The following is a 19,501-nucleotide window of genomic DNA, read 5'->3' as shown; positions in this document are numbered from 1 at the left end:
GAGGGTTTACTGCAGTCCAATTGTAGGCCCCTCCCCAGTGGCCTATGGGAGGAGGGGGCAGCACAGGCCCACCCACTCCTCTAGGTCCTAGCAAAAGGACCCTAAGAATAGCAACTGTGTGCTGCCACATCTCCTTAGCAAAACTGCCTTCAGTTCCCTGGGACACTTCCCCATGGCCCTAGCCTTCACTGACACCTTACCTGTAGCTCAGGGCTCTTCTAAGCTCAAACCCAGCAGCCAGCTAGGAGCTCTTCCTCACTCCCGTGGTCCCTGCTAGCACTGAGCTGTCCAGTGTTCTGTAGTTCCCATTAGCCAGCTAGGAGCACAAGCTGCACATCTCTAGCTCCAGCAAGGAATTACCTGTCTCTGGCACCATAGCTCCTTTTTATAGGGCCCTCCTGGGCCCTGATTGGCTGCTCTCTGCAGCCTCTCTGATTGGCTGCTTCCCCTTCAGCCACTTTAGCCCACTTGGAGGGCCTCCTCACTGCTCCTCTGGGGGGCTCTGGGCTTAGTCCACCCCCTCACAGTCTAGCAGATTTGATTTATTTTCTCAGAGTTTGGCATGACTTTCTATATAACTATATTAAGGTTACGAACCATGAGCATAAAAAGTCATTTTGCATGTCCTGAGATTGTGTCAACACTGTTATTCGCTGAAGCAATTTATAAAAATGGAAGATATGCAACCAGATTTTCAAACATAGCCACTAATTGTGATTGTCTCAGCTTTTCAGCTCCCCTTTTAAAACTCCTAATTTTGGATTTATTCTGTAAAATTCAACAGTTTGGACTTGGTCTCTTCATAAAATAAAGTGGTTTTAGCAGATACCTAGCTCCTCACTCATTCTTATTAAAAATGTTTCACATTTCTAACACCTGGTTTGAGCATAAATAATTTAGGAAGCAGTTTGCCATGAAGTGATTTGTTTTTAATCCCAACCAACAGGATATCTAGTTGAAAAAACTGTCTGGTGAAAATGGGGCAGTCTTAGTCTCTGGGCAGCTAAGTGAGCAGACTGTGAAAGAACAGCTGCCTGGCCAATGGGCTTAGCAGGTTTTTCCATTGTGATTAATGGAGGAAAAAGGTATGCCAGTGCCTTAGAAGACCCCAGTGAAGAAGTCCTGTGAGTTAGCAATATAAACATAGGTGAAGGCTAATTTAAATTATACCATCATGTATAATCGCTGTAAGATTAAGAGCAAAGGAAGATAGTAAAATTAATTCTTTAAATGTATGGGTTTTTTTAAATGGGAGAACAGATAAAAAAGACAGAACAAAAGGTAAAGGAAGGAAAGGAAAGGAAAGAAGAGCTACATCTCAGTTTCCATCCACTTGGAATTAAATCAGTAGTTTCTAGAAAGTTAGACCAAATCTTTTCAAATTTAGCTGAGGTCCCTCTTCTCTAAAATGCTACCCACTCTTTAGTTGTCAGGTTTGCTAATCACTGTGCCAAGCTTCTATCCCTGGAGGCAATCTGCTATTCCAGTAATATGCATTCTTAATGCTTGGCATCACTGATGAAATGAGGATTTCTACACGTTTCTGGTTGTTCTTAGGATGACTGTACAAGACAGAGTTAAGAAGTTTAAATTAATTTATCTGTGTGTTTTCATACTTTAGAAAATTCCCAATTTTGGATTCAGTTGAAGCCTTTCAAGGTTTTCAAAAGAGTCTTTGGGTGGGGGGAGTTATTTTAATCAAACTGCAACTTTCTTTTAAGGGGACTGCTAAAACGGGGTGTTATATCTGCTCAGCCTGAACTCTGTTGTAACAAAGTTTTGTCTGGGAATTTCCTAATCTCTCTTTTCTTTTAATACAAGCCCCTCAGAGTCCCCGGTAGACTGCACACACACTCTCCTAGATCTTGCATGCTACACAGAGACACTACAGATCTTGCAAGCTGCACAGCTCAACTCCAGACTGTCCTATGCCTATGTGTCTCTCTTTTTTGACTCCAGGACAGCCAAGCATTTCCCCTGTGGCTCTCTCTTTTTCCAGCTCCTTCTAAACTGGACAGATCTGCCCTCATGTTATTCTCCCTACTGTTTAGGCATTTTATAAAGTCTGCACTGGAACTTGTAAAACAAAACAAATAAATAAAAAATCCTACTGAGATCACAACCCAAATGATAAATTTCTATAATGATTCCTCTTTAACTTTTACCTTAGAAATGGATCTTTTAGGTGACGTTTTTCTTGGGACAGTCCTTCCTAATTTACTGCTCTGATGCTATTTGCCAGATCAGATATTGACTATGATCCTATGCTACTGACCTCATATAGAGAAGGGATCTGAAGGTCTTTTCATTTACTTTAATGGGAGCTGGTGTTGATACACAGACTATTCATAAGTTTATGGAAAGCAGAGGAAACAATAAGATGGAAGATTTTAGGTATAAAACAAGCAAATGTAGCTTTCCATTAAAAATACCAGACAGTATTTTAATTTGTCATTTTCAATTTTACAGCAATATCAGACATAATGACTGGAATTTATGCCTAATTACAGTTTCATTAGAAAATAATGTTTGATTATGAATGCATATGCTGATAACTATTACTGATCAAGAATTAAATGATCCCCTAATTGCTTACAAGAGCAAGTAATTAGTTAATTATTTGGTAAGATAATTATCTACATTTATTATTGTTTTATTTTTTACTTGCATGGTGTCAAAGATAGAACCCTGTGCGGATACAAAATTTGTATCCGCATCCAATCTGCGATCTGCAAAAATGATCTGCAGATATCTGCATCTGCGGATATGGATATCTGTGGATATAAAGCAGATATCTGTGGATTTGCAAGGCTCTAGTCCTAGATGTGCATGACACATTACAGAGCTTACGATCTAATGTAAATGCCTTTCATTACAAAGGGTCCCAATGCAATTTACAACAATATGCATACAGCATCACCCACATGTAACTACATTCCCAATGAAAGGTGGCATCTAACTGGACAACTGGCACACAACATAACAATGCAAGGAGAGGAAAATTTAGTCTGAGGGACAAACTCATGGAGAAAGTGCCATGTGAGCTTTATTTTCCATGTAGAGGAGAAAGGACTTCAGTTTTTAAGGTATTGTGAAGACTCACACAGAAAGCAGCATTTTACTCAGGAAAACTGCCATGAAAGGATGAAGGGTTGAGTCAATCCTACTAGGACTCTAATTTTTGACAGAATCTACATACTTCAAACGTGGTGATCATGTTACTGAACTATCCCCTCTGACAGGTTTCAGAGTAGCAGCCGTGTTAGTCTGTATCCGCAAAAATAACAGGAGTACTTGTGGCACCTTAGAGACTAACAAATTTATTAGCCCACGAAAGCTTATGCTCTAATAAATAAATTTGTTAGTCTCTAAGGTGCCACAAGTACTCCTGTTATTTATCCCCTCTGAGCTTGTTTCAATTCAGTCACCATAAAAGGTTTTCACTAGATTATTTTGCCTTATGAGCAATCAATAATGGACTCATGACATCAGGAGAGGAAGGGTGTGTAAAGGTGTGAAATACAGCAATTGTTTACACTTGCACCTATGTTGTACCCAATACACAGACCGAATTCTGCATTTGGGCCTCACCCTGTGCCTGGTCAGTGGGAGTTTTGACATTGACTTCAGTGAAACAGAAACTTTTGTTTCTATGTTTTGGTTGGCTAATCATTGCACTGCCTATGCTGATACAACTGAATATACTTTAGCTCAGTATCAACAAGACGATACATTGCCATCATCACAGGGCTACCAAACCTATTTCATGTGAGGACCAGAAAACTGCACTTCCGGGCACTAATCTAAGGGTCTGTCTACACTGCGAAATTGTCGACAAAACTTAAAAAAGCCCCCCCACAAAAGACAAAAGTTTTGCTGACGCAAGTGGCAGTGTGAACGTGGCTTTGTCTCCTGCCGACAAAGCTAATGCCACTCGTGGGGCTGGAAGTATTTTGTTGGCAAAAGTGCCAACAAAATACTGACAAAGAGCATTTACACTTGCTGACTTTTAGTGACAAGGCTGTGTCGACACCGTCTTGTCGCTAAAAGCTGTGTGGCGTAGACAAGCCCTTACTCTCACTGAAGTCAATGGAATCTCCAAGGAGTGGATAGGTGTTGAATCAGACCACAGATGTGAAGAGGAGTTGGCCCATTCATTAATCTGAACAAAAACCTGCATGATATTTGTTTATATTTCACTTTAAAAGAAATTCCACACCAAAGGTCCCCTTGACATACATTTAAAAACACAGTAATAGGAGTTACAATACGTAAAACCATCTGAAGCAGCAGTGCTTCTCTTTCCTCCCACACATAATTTATTCATCTGTCACATAACTCTGAGCTTAAACCCCCCACTGCCTTTTCCCACCTGATAGAATTCAGATCCTCAACAGTCTCTGTCCTCCGCCTATGCTCATTCAAACACATGGGTTTTGTGGCCTAGCCAGAAAGCCAACACATTCAGGCTATTTCTGACTATTAGGAAAGTCATTGCAAAGGAAAGAGACTCTTACAGAGAATGCTCTGCCAGCTGCCCCTTCCCTTTAATCACGAAGGTGATATGCTCCAGGCCTGTACAGACCACAGTTATGGCAGGTCAGAATTCTTATACCCTCCTTTAGCTCAGTTTCCTTTATGTCGTCCACTGCCACCTATTATATTTTACTATGCTCCTTATTCATTATCATTATGAATTATTTGTATTGCAGTAACACCTCGAAGCTCTAATCAGGGATCAGAGCTCTGTTGTGTCAGGCATTGTACATACAAAAATATACATAACAAAAAAACAGTTCCTGCTCCCAAAACTTACAGTGAGAGACAACAAACAGGCGGAGGGGACACAGGATAACAATGAGACAATTATGAACAGCATGATAAGCAGTGGTCATAGCACATCAGCTGCCTAATCATTGTCAAGTTTTATCCCACTCACTATATTTCACAAGTGCTCTGATCTCTCCCACCTCTCTTACTATCCCTCTATATACCACAGGGTTTTTTCACCACACACTATAAAACAGTGCCTCCCAAACATGATATAAATCACAATATCCACAGGACTGTATCTTGCCCAGCATTAACAACATAATATATTGTCTATTATTAAAAATTATATTGCATTACATTACTAATGCACTACTACTACACTGAGTAACAATTTAATTTCCCTCTTAAAATAGTTTTTACAAGTTTATGACCTAGTGTCTGTTACTCTTCATAACTAAAATGAACACAATCAGTAGTAATAAATTTATCATTCATTCAAGCCAACAGTTCTAGATGTAGGGTGTGCTACAGGTTGTGCCTGTATGTTCAAATATAAGAGCTCCATCTTACAAACCCCTGCTTACATTAACATTATTATTTCTACTGCAGTAGCATCTATGGGCCCCAATCATAGGCAAGGCCCCCTATCACTAGTTGATGTATAAACACAGAAACAAAACGCAGTCCCAGCCCCAAAGAGCTTGTATCAAGATAGTACCTATCTTTACAAAGGAGAAAAAGAGGCCCCAGGGAATTATCAATTTCCAGTCTAACTTCAATACCTGGAAAGATATTGGAACAAATTATTAAACAATCAATTTAGAAGCACCTAGAGGAAGAGGAAGATTATAAGGAATAGCCAACATGGATTTGTCAAGAACAAATCATGCCAAACCAACCTAATCTCCTTACTGGCCTATATGGGGAAAGCAGATGTGATATAATTTGATTTTAGTCAAGCTTCTGACATAGTCCCACATGCCAGTCTCATAAGCAAAGTAGGTTAATGTAGTCTAGATGGTACTATTATAAGGTGAGTGCATAACTGGTTGAAAGACTGTCCTCAAAATTGTCAATGGTTTGTTGCCAAACTGGGAGGATGTATCTAGTGAGGTCCCACAGGAGTCTGACTTGGGTCTGGTACTATTCAATATTTTCATTCATGTCTTGGATAATAGAGTGGAGAGTATGCTTATAAAATTTGAGAATGAGACTAAGGTGGGAGGAGTTGCAAGCACTTTGGAGGACAGGCTTAGAATTCAAAATGACCTTGACAAATTTGAGAATTGGTCTGAAATTAACGAATTTCAATAAAGACAAGTGCAAAGTACTATACTTAGGAAAAATCAAACACACAACTACAAAATAGGGAATAAGGCACTAGGCAGTAGTACTGCAGAAAAAGCATCTGGGGGGTATAGTGAATCACAAATTGAATCTGAGCCAAAAAGTGGTGCAGTTACAAAAAAGGCTAGCATCATTCTGGGGTTTAACAACAAGAGTGTCATATGCAAGACACAGAAGGTCCAACTCTAGTTGGCACTGGTGATGCCTCAACTGGAGTACTGTGTCCAATTCTGGGCATCACACTTCAGGAAAGATGTGCACAAAATGGAGAAAGTCCAGAAGACAGCAAGAAAAATGACAAATGGTTAGAAAACCTAACCTGTGAGGAAAGGTTTAAAAATAACTGGGCATTTTTAGTCATGAGAAAAGAAGATAGAGGGGGAACCTGATAACAGTCTTCAAATATGTTAAGGGCTGTTATAAAGAGGATGGTGATCAATTGTTCTCCATGTCCACTGAAGGTAGGACAAGAGGTAATCAGCTTAATCTGCAGCAAGGGAGATTTATGTTAGATATTAGGAAAAACTTCCTGACTATAATGATAGTTAAATACTGGAATAGGCTTCCAAGGGAGGTTGTGACTCCCTTCCCATCATTAGCAATTTTTAAGAACAGGTTACCAACGCTTGTCAGGGCTGGCCTAGGTATAGTTTGTCCTGCTTCAGCACGGCGGGGCTGGACTAGATGACCTCTTGAGGGCTTACGTTTCTGCACTCCTACATTTCTATGATTCTATCATGCTTTTGTTTTCAACTTCTCAGTTTTTGCCAGCCTTAGCACCCTCAGGTAAATGGAACTAAAGGCAATGGAGGGAGGAAATAAGTACTTTCACAAACCTAAGAAAAGTGTTATTTTGGGAGCTTACAAAACTCACCTGCATCCAGATATTATATATACAGTATTTACAATTTGGGGACAAGTTGGGGAAACAATATATTGCCCAGTGCTGGCTTCCCTTCTCTTCTGTTCTTTTCATACTCTCTGATGATGTTATGAAGAAAAAAGAATGACTTCAAAGCACTTTGGGGAGTTCAGACTGTGCTCCTCTCATCCTGTTCTCCCATTTCAGTCTTTCTGCAGCTCTTAGGGAAAAAAATGACTTAGAATTGCTTCTTTCATTGTGTTGCTGCTTCATGCAATATGCATGCTCTCCCTTTCCCCTCATCTGTCAGTATATCAGACTGATACTTACCTGTAGCCTACTCTATAATCTCCTGGTAGTATTCCCTCCAGCTTCCATACCAACACTTTTGAACAAGGGAAGAGATTGGCCACAGAGAATCCCTCTAGGTCTAACAGTCACGGTATGCTGGGACAGGACTTAGTGAGTTTAGTTATGACTCTGTAAATATTGGTGGTCAAAAATGGGGACTGGGGAGATTTCCACATTAAAAATTGGGACCATTTTTGTTGCAATTTCAACATTTCTGCTATTTTCCACCAATTTGTATGAATAACTTTGCACGACAGATGGGACGGCCCTGTTAGAGAGCCATAGAGTTTAAGGCCAGAAGGGACCACCAGATCATCTAGACTGACCTCCTGTATATGACAGGTTGCCGCCACCACCCAGGGCCCAAAAGCACACACTAAACCCAAAAACTGAAATTAAGCCAAAGTATTACAGGCCACAGGAAACTAGACTTTCATATGCCATGGGTAGAGACTAGGAGGGACAGAGGTGCACCAGTGCCTGAGGCATCCACAATGCAGGGAAATGATTAAGTGAGATATACCCAGATAATCCTGGCAAGTGTCCCGCACCCACACGCTGCAGAGAAAGGCGACCCCTTCCCCCCCATGTCACTGCCAATCTGACTTGGGGGGGAAATTCCTTCCTGACCCTACAGATGGCAATTAGTTAGATCCTGAGCACGAGAGCAAGAACCAGCCAGCCAAAAGAGAGAGAATGCTCGGTGCCACCTCAGAGCCCTGGCCCATCCTGACCAATGTCCCATCTCCAACTATGGCCATCCCTGATGCTTCAGAGGAAGGAGATAAAAAAACAAAACCCCAGAATTCATCGGGGGGAGGAATCCCTTCCTGAACTCTGCAGGTGGCCGCCTGAAACCCCGAAGCCAGGAGGTTTTAGGAGCATAAGACATAAACCAGAAGTGAGCTCCACGGCAACTGAGCCCTGTCCCCTACCATCACTCCACTTCTGCAGCTAATGGGGACGTGATCCTAACTGACCTGTGCTGGGGAGAAGGGAGAGGCCTCCAAAGGAGAGTGCCACTTCCATAACTTCATTTTCCCTCTTATCCCAATGACCTAGCAAAAATTCCTATTCAGAAGATCCATGAGGGTTGAAATCCATGGCTGGGGACTGGCTGAGGCACAAGTGGCAGGGGGCAGGATGGGGTGACAAATGCTGTCTGCAGCACCATTTCCACCTTTCCTTCCGCACAACTGTGAGATCTTTTAGGATAGATACATGCTGACCTAGTCCAAATGAACTTATCTTCTTTCCCATTCCCTGGTCTGAACCACCTCCACCCCACCAGAAGGGGACTGTAGGGCAATGGCTATTAGGGGAGGAACTATACTTGTAAGGTCTGGGAGAGGTGGAGATGGACAGTAAAAGCCGAGTTTTCTCCCCTGGACAGAAGAGCAATGAGAACTCCACAAGTGGAGCCATGTAGCTTGGAGGGGACAACAGGGCCTACAGATGTTCCTCACATTCAAGTCTCAGTGTCTGATTTCAGAAGCACCTGGGATGCAATTCCATCATGGGTCACCTCATCACCATGACTTTTAAACACAAAAAACAAAACAAAACAAAACAAAACAAAAAGACATTAAAGATCATGCATGCTCATCTGGATGATTGCAAAAGATAGGGGTCTCCAACTAATCACCACACTAATATATTGCTCATGCTCTGTCTCCTTTCCCTCCCATAGACTGATAACTCCACCTGTCACAGATTAATTCACTGTTTCAGAAACATAAAGAGAATTCTCTAGAATTAATTCCAGCTTTTTATTAGGTCAATAAGCCTCTAAAAAGCGTTTGAAAAATCATAAAACTTTTAAAAAGATCTTTAGAAGTAGTTTTTCATGTTTGCTTCAACAGGAAAAATAAGAGATAGCAAGATCCAATCAATAGGCCATTAAGATACTGACAGGACTGAGATAGGATTACATGATGAAGAAATTGTGAAACCTTTAACTTTTTCATTTTCAGCAAGAACAACCCAGAAAAGTTGTATTATTTTTATTTCATAGAGTAAACTGGTAATTAACCCCTTAATTTTCACCAGGAAAGTCCACCGGCCCACACATGTTGCAAAACCATTAGGTTAGCGGATGTTCATATTATGATGCAGTCGTGGTTTCTATTCTACAGGATAAAAGTTTCTTAAACAAAACATATAACCAATACTTTGCCTGTGCAGCCTATTACTGAGATAGGGCTAGGAAAATAAAGCAATCAGTTTCACTTTTCTTTCTAGTAAATTCACTTTCAGGTTCTCATGCACTAGCTCACTGCTGCAGTGCTGGGGGGTGCAACACTGCAGAGGAAAATTTTTGTTCAAAAAACTGTTTCCATGGTGCAATTTAAAAATATCTTGGAAACATTTCCACAAGTCTTAAGTTCTGTGACCTAAATTTTGGATCTGACTGTGTTCCTTTAACTTGATCTTTGAGATAAAGCGCCAAATGTTTTCCAGTGTGGTGTATTCTTGTGCAGGGGATGAGAAATTACATGAGTTTTAATGCATTTGTTTCTGCCTGACTGTCCCACACAGGAAGTATTGGGGATGAGGTGTGGGCAGTGCTTAATTTGTGCCAGGGCTTGTCAGGGATGAGCACCCCGGCACCTCTGGGCTTGGCAATCCATAGCCCAGGCACCTCTGGGCTTGCTGCATCAGTTATGAATGTAAAAAAAAAATTGCTTGAGCCCTGGCACCACTTTCATTACAAATTAAACATTGGGTGTGGGGCAATGTGTTCAGCTCCTAAACCCAAAGGATCTTCAGCTCATCCTCAACAGAAAATTCTCAACTTTAACTCTCCAGTTTTTGAATCAGCCGTGTTAACATCACTTCCCTGCTGCCCACTGCTGTGAAACCTCATCTTGTATATGGGACTGACTGTGCAGTGGAGAAACCCATGTAAAATTAATGCTAACAGTCTCAACATTATGTTACCCCTGGAATTCCTGCAGAGTGCAGCTGTCCTCCCAGCATCACTCTCCCATTCGCATCCTGTGCCCTCTCACTCACAGCGCACAAATGCATGGAGTACCTGTGGAGAGGTGGTCCCGTGATTAGGGAAATGGGGAGGGCTGGCATGAGCCAGCACTCCTCTCCTTCCACCACCTCTATCTGGGTCTGCTGATTTACACTCCCCTCTGCCAAGAGAAGCAGCTGAGCATTCAGACCATCATTTGAATGTGGGGTTCTCTCTCAGACTAAGTTACAGCTTATCTGAATAAGTATTTGCGATTAGGGGTCCCATATGGGAAAGATATATCATTTATAACTATGAGCACATAGTCCTACAGATCTTATTGACACAATAGCCTCACTGGGTCAGACCCACAGCCAATAAAGTGAATGGAAGACTCCCACTGACCCCAGCGGACTTTGAGTCATGCCTTGAATTTGTTAGGTGTAATTTACAGGGCCACCCTGCCAGGTGGAAGAGGTGGCTGGAACAATTTTCTATTACAATAAAACTAAAGCTGCAGAGGGAAGCTGCCATCAGTGGCAGCCTTTGCTAAGCACACCCTGCACTGTGCACACATTTAGGACTTTCCACTCGGATGACAATGCTAAATAATATGATGTGGAGTGGGGTATTTTGCGTTTTTTGGACAAGGCTGCTGTCAGTGATGTCACTGGCAAAACTCCCATTGCCTTCAGTGAGTGCAGGATCCGGACCTATACTTGGAAGGACTCCAAGAGAAGGTCTGTCAACCTTCCTCTCATAAAAATGCTAAAATGACATGAATAATGCAGCCAGTTATGAAGTAGACTATGGGAGGAATGACAATGCTTTCTTCCCCCTCCTCTCTGAGCTCTCAAATGTAACCTTTACAAAAGAATTAGCCACTTATCACAAAATACAAGTGAAGTAGGATGTTATCAAACATGATATTTTTAATCTGAAACAAAAGACTCGGTTAAAAGATGAGTTAAGGTTATCTGACTCCTTGTACAGTGGACAAATGTTTAGTGCATTCAACCTACCCAGGTGCACATGCTGAAAAGTAGCAGGGCTGCCCATGTAATCTTAAAATTTACAAAGATATATACTATGTTTGGAATAACAAAGTAGGAGATTATGAAATTATCATTTCCTCTTCAAGGGCTTCATTTCCAACACACTATAGCATTAACATATGATGGAGCACTGGTCACTGCAAAAAACTAAGCTCCCATTGACTTCAATAGAGTCTGGATTTTGTCCCATATGCTAGTAGCTGTACAACCTAGTTAAAAACATAAGCCTACAAGTTCTGCCAACACCTTATAATCAACTCTTTTCACAACATCAAATGGATCAATCATTCCAACTGTGTCTATAAAATATTCTTCTACTCCACCAACACCTAACACTATTGCGAAACTTTATACACCTCTGGTATAACTTAATGTATCCTGGGACTATATTCTTTTTAAACTTTTTACTACACATGAAACAAGCAATTTATAAAATCAACGGTATACACTCAAGAACGTGTTTCCATTGCAGACCAAAACAAGAAGGTAAAGTTAAGACTGATCTTAAGTCAGCTGTAATAATAATGAGCCATAAAGGATATATGGCATTAGAGAAACATCTGAATCCCCTAACTATTCATTTGTACATTTTTTTAAGATTGGATTTTTATAAAAATTTAAATAAAGTGTAATTTTGAGGGGACTCTATTAAAAGACACTATCAGCCTTAACTCTTTTAAAACTAAGTTATTTTATTTGTTTAACAATACTGCATAATGTCTGATAATATCCTGGATCACTTTTATGTTGTGTTAGTGGTTAGTTCTATTGTAGAAATCACAGAGAGGAGAAGGAAGAAAGCACTGACCTTTCATATTAGTTGCAAAATGAATAAAGCAATATGGATTAAGCTCCAGTCATTATAAACAACAGGCTAGATTCTGATCTAAGATACACCAGTGTAAATCCACAGTAATTCCATCCAATGGAATGGAATTATTCTAGATCTACACCACTGTTTCTCAGTTCAGAATCAGGACCAATATCTACATTATGTGCTCAGACACTAGAGTGATGAAGGACAGAAAAGTATTTAACTAAATGGCTAGAATGAAGTGGCCCATTGTTCCAATACTCTACTTACTAAATGACAGAATTGATCATTTTTTTCTATAGGAGGAAGATTGACAGACCCTCTGCACAAGTAGAGTCAGATCCTGCGCCCATTGAAAATCATTTAAAATTTTGTCAGTGACCTCACTAAGAGGTGATCTGACCCCTCTATTGCTACGTAGGCAGTAGCTCACCTCTTCATTTGGGGGCTGTGCTGGCAGTGAATGCCAGCATCATGTTTGCTTTGCAGCCACAAAAGCAGGATGTGTAGCTTTTCCTGATATTATCATCAGTGCTGCTCCACAGACTGATTGGCAGGGGAGCAATGAGAGTGTTTGTGCGTGCATAATCTTTGGACGCTGAGTGTGCCACCTTTATCAGAGACTGTGTCAGAGCCTCAGCTTGTGTAAATCAGCATAGCTCACTGAAGCGTCGTTAGCTTCAAAGAAGCTATGCCAATTTACACCAGCTGGGGATCTGGCCAACCATACCAGTCTTTAGTAACATGGGAAGCAGAGATCAAAAGGCTGTTCATGGACATAGGTTCGCAGACTGATGTATTATTTGTGGTTTCTAGATGGAATGAACTTTACTCAAAAGCCTTCTGTTTTTCCTTTCTCACCTCACCGTCATGAAAGTAAATGATGAGAAATCTGCTCCTTCTAGTTAACAGTATTATAGCATTTTATCTTATGGAATAAACTATTTTGACTTTTTACTCAGCACAGAGAAGATATCTACGTTTTGTTTTGTTTTGGGCTGTCTCTGGAAAATGGATATTGGTTTCCAAAAGAAGAAGTGCAGAACAAAACTTAAACACATAAAAGCTTGTCAGAGCCTTACAGTTTTCCAGATGCAGTCTGGTAACAAAAATAACAGATACAGGCTCGCATCCTGTGTCTCACATCTGTGAGACATCATGCTGCTCCTTGGATGAGGCCAATTTGAAACTTATTGAACCCTTTTTTGTTGTTGGCATATTCACGTTCTCTCCCCCCATGCACTGTTCTGTTGCTGTCTGGGAACCATTTTTCTTTGATTTATTTCTATTCCTGTACCAGTCCCAGAGGCAAACCCTGCTATTTTATACTGATAGAGCCACTTGGATCCATCCAATATTGTATCTTTATATACAGTAGAATTCCAGTTATTCCAACCCCCACTATCTTTACCTCCTTTTCTAACAAATTGAGAGTGTTTCCTTCTTCTACTGACTGCCAGATATTCAAAATCCAGATTAGTCAAACATATTTGGTGTCACCCAAGTAATTCACATAATCAGGTTTCTAATATGACTTTATTGTTTAAATAATACTAGGTCATAAATCTCTGTTTATGACCAAAATATGAGACTATAGCCTTCACACCCCCAAGTAAACTGCAGAGAAAGGGCTTGATTCTGATCTCTGATATTGACTTTAAATTGGCACAACTGCATTGATTTCAGTGAAATTACTGAGTGAAAGGGAGTTCAGAATCAGCACCAATCAATTTATAACTTTCCATAAAGACACATCTGCGTTATACTGAATGCTGTTATGTAGTTGGGCCCTGATCCTCCAAGTAGATGCGGTAGCATGAATGCCTGTACCTACTTGGCGGGGCTGGGGCCTTAATGTTTGATGGAGTTGTTACCACTAAGCTGTGTTTATAATGACTGACATACTTACCTGAGGATTGTAATAAAATTCTGTAACAGCTTTCTTGCTGTTTACAACTCTTTCATTGTTTGTGATTTTCAGAAACAAAGGGCAAACTCTTTTTTTTTTAAGTATCATTTTTATATGTCATTTCCTCTGAATTGTGGGATGCACTGATTTAGAAAGAAGAGAATCATCTGAGATGTGCTGCCATGCACTGGTGCACAGGCTCAGGAGATGTGCTTTCTCTTTAAATGATCATCGGTGTATGGCAATGTTATGAGCAATTAAGCACCACATGCTTTTAAATATTCAAGACAGTTACCACATCATGCACAGCGGTTAGAGGCAAATTGTAAACATACCATTTCAATTAGATATGTCAGGGCATTCTAGGAACTCAGAATGCTAAGGGGTAGGTCTGTCAAAGCTGTAGGGGATTGTATTGTTTTATTTATGTATTGGTTGCTGTGACATGCAGTCTGAGGGCTATACTGTTGTTGTCCTGACTCAGCTGGACTAGGCAGTAAGGAGGAGTGGGCTCTCCCCCCGCACAGACTGCAACTCCAGACTTGGAGAGGAGAGCAGGGACTGCCCACCCAATATGCACCCCTGTGAGCAGATTGGCAGGGAGAGGGTGGGGAAGGATGGCTCCTCCCACTCCCTTACTGACCAGCCCCTGTATATGATCCGTCACACACAGAGAATAAACTGCTCTCCACGAAAGAGGTGAATTTGCTTATTCTCCCTGACAGAGCCAGGGTGTGGATGGGGAGGAATAGTCACTTTCCCCCTAGACTGACGCAGCTACACATTGCCCCTTATTCAAGGCAGATTGGAAAGTATCAATCTAGCCCCAGGGGATTCCTTAGCTTCTGTGTTTTGCTGGATACTAAGGTTCAGTTTGACCCTTCTGGAGGAGAAACCAGCAAAAGATCAACAGATTGTCAAACTCAGAGGAAATAATTCCACTGGTGCAGGGGGAGTTTTGCCCCCCAATGAGTTACCAGGGAATGAGGCCCAAGAGCCGCTAGGAAATCTTGTGAGTATCAGGGCATCTGAAGGGGGCTGGGACATTTGACTCTTCAGACCAGCCACTCTGCACTACTCCCTAACCCCCCTGTATTGCGTGGCACCATGGTACCTGTGATGGTTTGTCACCCCCGGGGTGCAGTCTGGGAGCCATGGGAACCACTCTAACCCTCTAACCTCCCAGCTGGGCTGGCCCTTTTTCACATGCTTGGTTGGAGACACAGCCAACCTCACCAGGTCCTGTTATCTCCCAACACGACAGCAGGTGGTGCCACTCACCTACACTGAGCTACATGAGTACAAACAGCAATCATCAGCCAATTTTCCCAGCTCCCCAGGTTGTCCCCCGCCCCCCCCCCCCCGGGCTGGAGTATAAACCCCGCAAAATTATACCATCTTGCACTGCACAGGGATCTGTACAATGTAAGCTCATAAACAGTTCGCTCTCCCCTCGATGTGGGAAAAATGTGCAACAAGCCTGTGTTAACCAAGCTGAGATTTTTCCCCAGACACTTCACTCAAAGGCACACTGGTTTAGATAAAGCAAAAACAAGTTTATTAATTACAAAAGATAGATTTTAAGTGATTATAAGTGATAGCAAACAGATCAAAGTAGATTATCTAGCAAATAAACAAAACTGAAAACTAAGCCTAACATACTAGATAGATTACATATGAATTAGCAATTTCTGACCCTGGCTGATGATACAAGCAGTTCGTCAAGTTTCCATACACAGGCTAGAAATCCTTTTAGACTGGGATCAGCACTTCCCCCCGGTTCAGTCTTTGTTTCTCAGATGTTTCCAGGAGTGTCCTTGTGTGGGGAGTGAGGCCACTAGATGATGTCACACTCCACCTTATATAGCTTTAACATATGGTGGGAATCCTTTGTTCCAAAAACAGTTCCCAGCCCTGTTTGTGGAAAAATACAGGTACCAAAATGGAGTTCAGTATCATGTGGTCTGGTCCCATGCCCTTGCTGAGTCATAGCAGCCATTACTTACAGGCTGGCTGAAACGTTTACAGGAAGCCTAAGCTTTTCCATAGCCCATTGTCTTTGTTGATGAACCATTAACACTGACTAGCTTCATCACTGTTGTACCTGAAAGCTAGCTGTGGGTGTTACTCAGAGTATGCATATTTGAAATACAGATCCATAGTCAATATTAATAACTTCAGATACAAAAATGATACATGCATACAAATAGGATAATCATATTCTGCAAATCATACCTTTTCCAATGACACCTTACATGACTCATCTTGTACAAACTGCATCATAATCATATCATAATCATACAACTATAAAGAATATGGGCTGCAGTGTCAGAATACCATCTGGGGTGACATGGTTAGTGTCTCAGCACTTGATCCTGACCCCTATTCTTTAAAACAGGGAGCAGTGGGAAACTAAGGAGTCGTGCTGACATGGCTGCCGTTATTTCCTGCCTTTATTCTCTGTGTGTTTGTTGCAGGAGTGGTGCAATTTAGAACTATTCTACCTTGACCACTTCCCTTCCTCTCCCCACCCAGATATGCTCAAGCTGCTGGAGCTACAAACATGGAGTTCATGCAGAGAGGCTTCTGTAGGCTTGGGGAGGGGAGGCGATCATGCTGCTTGGCTCACTTTCCCTCCCTCCAACAGAACTGAGTCATTGTTAGCAGTTTTTCTGCAAAAACTCAAACCACTGTGGTAGCTGTGGCCCCATTTCCATGGCTGAAATATCCTGACAACACTGCTGAATGCTGTACAGGATGAGCCAATCAGCGTGGGAGAGTGGCATTGGAACAGCAGTGGTTTAGTTGTCTTGCAGGGGGACACTGCCTGTGTCTTTTCTTAACCTAAATATGACACACAATAGCACAATTCGAAAAATGGTAACAAACAAGTCATGTAAGAAGCAAAGTCTTGGGGAACAAGTGTGAGCCCATGTCCTCATGGGTGCCAGGTGTGTGTAATTTTTGGTGGTGCCCAGAGTGGGTCCAAGGAGAGCCGTCCCATCCATAGGACAGACCAGGGAAACTGCCCCAGGCCCCACGCTTTGGAGGCCCCCACGCTTCAGGGGGACGTGGCCTGGGGGGTGAGCCGGGGGCCTGGTGCCGGCAGTAGTGAGCGACCTGGCCCCAGCCCGCCCTGCTCCTTCCTGCCGGCTCCCAGCATTACTCGGGGGAGGGGGCGGAATCCAGAAAGAGGTGGAGTGGGGGCTTGGGGGAAGGGGTGGAATGGGGGTGGCTGGGGTGGAGCAGGGGCGGGAAGAGGTGGGGTGGGGCGGAGCTGGGGTGGGGGGTTGGGGGAAGGGGTGGAGCGGGGGTGGAGCAGGGGCAGGAAGAGGTGGGGCAGGGGCACTCGCAGCTGCCGGCGCCAGGCCCCCCACTAATCCCCCATGCTGCTCTGCATCCCTTGTCCCCCTGAAGTGCGGGGCCCTGAAAAGCACAGGGCCCGGGATGGTTGCCCCAATCCATCCTATGGACGGGACTGCTCTGAAAATATAAGCCCAAACATTGGTGGTGCTGGGTCCATGTTCCTGAATATTGGTGGAGCACGGGCACCACAGACCCATATAACTTCCCAACTAAGCATGTAGTCACCCATGCAAAGGATTATGGGGAAAAGAGCCTCCTCACAGTCCTGCATGGGCTATTTGCATCGCTAGACCCTGTGTTCAGAGGAGAGGAGAGCAGCTGGAGGAGGAGTAGCAACACAACCATGGAATGGGAATGGACAAAGATGGGGAGCAGGTGAAGCCTTGGTTCAGAGCTTCCCAATATACCACATACTGGAGATAGCGCGATCGGAGGAGAAAGTCATCTGCACCAGCAAAAGAACTGGCACAGACTACTACCTCTGGAGCACGAGGGAAGCAGGGCCCGAATTAGACTGTGACACTAAGAGTCACAGTGTGATTCCTGCCCTGCTCTTGGGACATCACAGCTCCTGCTGCGCTTTACTTAGACTGGATGTAGAGCTACAATCCAGCTCTTGAAGAACCATATATCTGCACTACTGGGATCTTGTAAAAATGGGCACATTTCCCATTCATGAAAATGTGGAATACATAATTTCTAGGGGCTGAATGATGTGACATTTAATGTATTATATAGTAAGAGCCAGATTTTCAAAAGAAGATATATATGTGCACTTACCACAACTCAGCATGCAAGTATGCTTAATCAGCCATTTGCATGTGCAATGCACAATCAAGCAAATTGCAATCAGAAAAATTAAGATATAGGGAAAAGGGAGCAAGTAGGAAGTAGCCTTTTAGGCTGTTCACAGGGGGAGAAGGGAAGAAGAGAATGGAAGGATGCAGTACTGAGATGGGTTTAGCGTGAACTGTGGACTAACCCAAACAGGAAGATTTTTAAGGGAGATTAGAAAAGAGGAAAGGTCTCAAGAGCTGGAGGAAGGAAGTTCCAGATGAATGGGACAACACAAGTGAAAGAGAAAAACTCTGGGGGAAAGAGATGAAGCCAAGATTGCAGGAGTGAAGTGTATATAAGGTCAGAGAGCACAGAACAAGACTATGGAGAGTTTTGAAAACAATTTTTGAACTAGAGAAATTCAGAGAAAGAGAGGAAGCCAGGGAAGACAATGGGAGGATGGTGATGGTAGGCTCCAGCTTCTGGGAGCTAAAGTTTTCTTGGAAAGCTACAGGATTCTGAATCCCCTGAAATGTAAAGAAAGGATTTAAGGTGACTGAGGGCTTGTCTTCACTATGGGGAGATCAACGCTGCTGCAATCGATGCAGCAGGGGTTGATTTAGCAGGCCTAGTGAAGACCCGCTAAATCAATGGCAGAGCACTCTCTGGTTGACCCAGTACTCCAGCTCTCGGAGAAGAGTAAGGGAAATCGACCGGAGAGTGTCTCCTGTTGACGCATCACAGTGAAGACACCGGGGTAAGTCGACCTAAGCTACATCAACTCTAGCTACGTTATTCATATAGGTGGACTAGCATAACTTAAGTTGACTTACCCCCTAATGAAGACAAGCCCTAAATCTCGAATGTTCAGGTAAGTGATTTAAGGAATAGAATTAATACACATTTCAGCAAAGACGGGAATATAGCTAGGTACTTTTTCATGAATATTTCTCCCCTTTCTCAAAGATTCTGTTTCAGCTAAAATTTTCCACCTTATTCTATTTATGAAAAGTGCATGCATGTTCAGTCAACATGAGATCAGGCAGGGTGAGAGAGAAAGAGAGAGTGAGAAAGCTATGATCAGAGGTAAAGGAAAGGCAATTAATGAATGAAGAGTTTCAGTACTGTGAAAGGCTGAATGCCAGACTGCAACCATCAAGTATACTGTGCAGGAAGAGATCATTTTCTGGGCCATTTTCTATTTTCCTTTCTACTCTAACAAAGACATTTGCTACTACAAATCTTTAAGGGCTAGATTGTAACTTCACAATCTGCCCTGAATAAG

Source organism: Emys orbicularis, chromosome 6 (assembly GCF_028017835.1).
Source record: "Emys orbicularis isolate rEmyOrb1 chromosome 6, rEmyOrb1.hap1, whole genome shotgun sequence".
NCBI classification, from domain to species: Eukaryota; Metazoa; Chordata; order Testudines; family Emydidae; genus Emys; species Emys orbicularis.
Note: the sequence above shows the minus strand (reverse complement) of the source record.